At 48.8% G+C, this 4,341-nt stretch overlaps 1 pseudogene; it reads left to right on the plus strand.

The window, feature by feature from the left end:
- The first annotated feature begins 3,081 nt into the window (after window positions 1-3,081).
- Window positions 3,082-4,111, plus strand: LOC102528585 (paralemmin-1 pseudogene; annotated as a pseudogene).
- Window positions 4,112-4,341: the final 230 nt, after the last annotated feature.

Genomic DNA, 4,341 nt, shown 5'->3' on the forward strand with positions numbered 1-4,341 from the left:
GGCCAGTGCAAATTTCAACATTATGTTAGGTGGTCAGATGTTATAAATGAAACTTTGTTCCCACGAAGTTCATATGTTGAAGTCCTAACCCTCAGATCTCAGAATGTGACTGTATTTGGAGACAGGGCCTTTTAAAAAGAAAAGTTTAAATAAAAACTATTCTGAATAGTGTCCTTAAAAAGGAAGACTAAGGCATAGAGAGATACCAGCAATTTACGACCCCAGGGATGTGCACATGCGCAGAGAAAAGGCATGAGACGGTGTCCATCTGCAGGCCACGAAGAAACCAAACCTGCTGACACCTTGGACTTGGACTCCCAGCTTCCAGAATCATGAGAAAATACATTTCTGTTATTAAAACCACACAGGCTGTGTATTTTATTATGTCAGCCTAAGCAAACGAATGCATCAGATTAGAGCTTACTAAAATGAGATTTGCACAGATATTTGAAGGAATATCTGGAGGAAGAATGCTTGGACCAGAGGAAACAGCTACAACAAGGAACCCGCAGGAGGTTGCCTTACATATTTGAGGAACAGCAAGGAAGCCAGGTATGTGAGGAGAGTCAGAACACGGGGACGGGAGGAGGGCATCGGAAAGAGCTGAGACACTGGGGTAACAAGCAACGGTCAAGTAGGGCTTAGGATACTATTATGGGGACTTTGACTTTTGCTCTGCATGAGAGAGGGAGTCATTTCAGGAGGATATAGAGGAATAAGATACGTCGTAGAGTGCTGATGGCTATGCAAATTGCTATAACCATTTTTATCTGATTTAAGTTTTAAAAGAATTGTTCTGTTTCTTCTTCTCTCCTTCTCTTTCTGAACAACTCCAAAAGCCATGAGGTAGCACAAAGCAGGGTTGGCATCCATGCCAGCAGAATGGAGGGGGTGGAGCCAGGGTGACCCGGAATGGGGGTCAGAGCCCAGTGAGGTGAAGGGGGCATCTACACAGGAAGCCTGTCCAGCGCAGGGTGTCAGAGACCAAGCAGGGTGAGGAAGGCTGGCCCAACATGGGACACTGGAGCCTGAGCAGGTGAGGAGGTGAGGAGGACCACCAAATGCGGGGCCCAACAAGAGGAATCGAAGTCTGAGGGTTTGCAGAAGGCACCTCTACAGAGGGGTGGTCCGCTGTAGGGAATCAGAGCCCGCGCTGGGTGAGGAGAGCATCTGGCTGTGGGAGGCATACAGTGCAGCCCAGAAAGTGCTGTTACAGCCCAAGCTGGGAGAGGAGGGTGTACAGGCAAGGGAGCGGGTTGTGGTACAGATAGAAACGTGGTTACAAATAGGGAAACTTATTAGAGATAATGGGGGCCAAGTTTCTCATGGTTATAAAAGGGAGTTACAAACGTGAAAGGGAGAAGATTAGAACAAACCTTGTCTTGTTGGAAGCCGATTGGTAAAAACTCTTGGTTTTCAATATATATAGTTATAAAAATACAGACACACATCATTTTATTGTGCTTTGCTTTATTGTGCTTCACAGATACTGCATTTTTTTACAAATTGAAGGTTTGTGACATCCCTGCATGGAGCAAATCTATTTTTCTACTGTTTTTCCAACAGCATTTGCTTACTTTTATATCTCTGTGTCACATTTGGGTGATTCTCACAATATTTCAAAATTTCTCATTTGTTTTATTCAAGTATAGTTGATTTACAATGTTGTGTTAGTTTCTGGTGTACAGCGAAGTGATTCAGTTATACACACACACACACACACACACACATATATATTCTTTTTCAGATTCTTTTCCATTATAGGTTATTACAAGGTATTGAAAATAGTTCCCTGTGCTATAACACACTAAATGAAGTCAGACAAAGACAAATGTCCTCTGATATCTCTCATATGTGGAATCTAAAAAAAGTGATACAGATGAACTTTTTTGCAAAACAGAAACAGATTCTCATTATTTTTATATTTGTTATGATGATGCGTGATCAGTGATCTTTGATGCTACTATTGCACAAAAATTTACAACTTGCTGAAGGCTCAGACGATAGCATTTTTTAGCAATGAAGTATTTTTAATTAAGGTATGTACATTTTTTAAAGACATAATGCTATTGCACACTTAACATAGTATAAACATAACTTTTAAATGCACTGGGAAACCAAAAAACTTAGGTGACTCACTTTATTGCAGTGGCCTGGAACTAAACTCACATTATCTCTGAAGTATGCCTATAATCTAAATGTGGATGTATGTGTGTAAATACTGCTCCCTAACCTGTCCACTGAGAGGGCTGGGAACAATGACACCCCCATAGCAGTGAGAACTAGGACCCAGATCATGGCTTCTAAATACTTTGTTTCACTGTAAGGAACTGGGGCTCCTTGGATAAGTGATTAATTCCAAAGCTAGTGCTGGGAATGTATAAGATGAACATGACATACCTTCTTGTACTAGAAATCACAGAAGTATTAAAAAGGCGACATGTTAAAAAGACACAGAAGCTAGCTTGAAGGGGTTCCCATTGATCAAATATGGGCCATTTGAGCATTACAATAAATAATAAAAGGAACAAATTATAACTCATTGAATGAAATAGAAAATTATAGGTCCATACAGATATAAACATATGAATAAATGGAAAGTTTGATGACAAATGACATATTTACACAGTTTCAAATTACCTCTTCCCTGCAAAATTCTTATTAATTATAAATGGGAAAAGAGTGCACAGCACCAGTGACTGAAATCATGTATCATCTGAGAGAACACAGCATCATTTCTATGATATCCTTCACCAAGATGTACAATCTGAATCTAATCATGAGGAACCTTCAGATACTCCAAACTGGGGGATATTCTACAAAATCACCTGCGTGTAATTTTTAAACATGGCAACACCACGTAAGTTCAAGAGAGAAATTTTTTCCCACTGAAGGAAATTAAAAAAAAAAAAAGACCTGACAACTAAATGCAATATGCGATTCTGCGTAAAATCTTTTTGCTATAAAGAATATTATTAGGGGCGGGAGGGGGCGAGAGCGAAGCGCGGCGGCGGCGGCTGCGGCGCACCCCCCGCGCCCACCCGGCCTCGGCCTCGCGGACCCACGGACCTCGGCGGGGACATGGCGGCAGAGACAACATCCCAGCAGGAGCGGCTCCAGGCCATTGCAGAGAAGCAGAGGAGGCAGGCAGAGATCGAGAGAAGGCGCCGGCAGTCGGAGGAAGGCCGGCGGCAGCTGCAGCACCTGAAGTCCAAGGCGCTGCGGGAACACTGGCTGCTGGAGGGGACGCCGTCCTCCGCCTCCCGAGGGGGACGAGGACATGAGGAGGCAGACGCAGGAGGATGAGCAGAAGGCACGGCTCCTGGAGGGCTCCATCTCCAGGCTGGAGAAGGCGATTGAGGAGCTAGAAGACCCCGATGCGCTGCCTGCCACCAAGGAGGGCACAGCAGCCCCGAGCCCAGCCCGCGCCTCGGCCCCGGCCCTGCCCCCCGCCCAGGAGGACCAGAAGGCAGAGGTGGTGCTGAATTCTCAGCAGACACCGGTGGGCACGCCCAAAGGGAAGAGAATCTCCAACACCCCCATGAGGATGGTCGAAGGCTCCACCATGATGAAGGCAGTGGTCCATGCCGTGGACGGCACTGCGGAGAATGGGATCCACCCCCTGAGCTCCTCTGAGGTGGACGAACTCACCCACAAGGCAGAGGAGGTCACGCTGAGCGAAGCGGGGTCCGCGGCAGGGCCAGTGGAGCCCCGGGGACCACCGTCGGAGGAGGCCATCCGGACCACGCCCTCCAGGCGGGAGATCACGGGAGTTCGGACCCAGCCCGGGGAGGCCACGTCGGGCCCGCCAGGCATCCAGCCTGGCCAGGAGCCCCCAGTCACCATGATCTTCATGGGCTACCAGAACGTGGTGGTGAGGCCGAGACCCAGAAGGTGCTGGGCTTGCAGGACACCGTCACCGCGGAGCTAGGGGTCATCGAAGACGCAGCCGAGCCCCAGGAGCCTGCCCCGCCCAACGGCAGTGCAGCCGAGCCCCCCCGCCACTGAGGGCTCCAGAGAGGAGAACCAGGTGGGGCCTGAGGCCCCCGCCAGTGACGCCCAGGACCTCGACATGAAGAAGCAGCGCTGTAAACGCTGCTCCATCGTGTGAACCGCCCGGCCCTGCCTCTGCACCGGACACCCACAGCCGGGCCCTCACAGCGCCCGCCCACCCTCCACCCGCAGTCATGGGCCCAGGACGCGCTGTGTCGTCACGTGTTCCTCCTGAGCTATCTTTCACTGGAAAGAGAGGCTCAGGGGTCCGCCATCTCATCACCACACCCACGCACCCTAAACCACTGAGCCGTGCACCCATGCCTGGTAGGAGAGACACGGACATTC

This window comes from Vicugna pacos, chromosome 35 (assembly GCF_048564905.1).
Source record: "Vicugna pacos chromosome 35, VicPac4, whole genome shotgun sequence".
Taxonomy (NCBI): Eukaryota; Metazoa; Chordata; class Mammalia; order Artiodactyla; family Camelidae; genus Vicugna; species Vicugna pacos.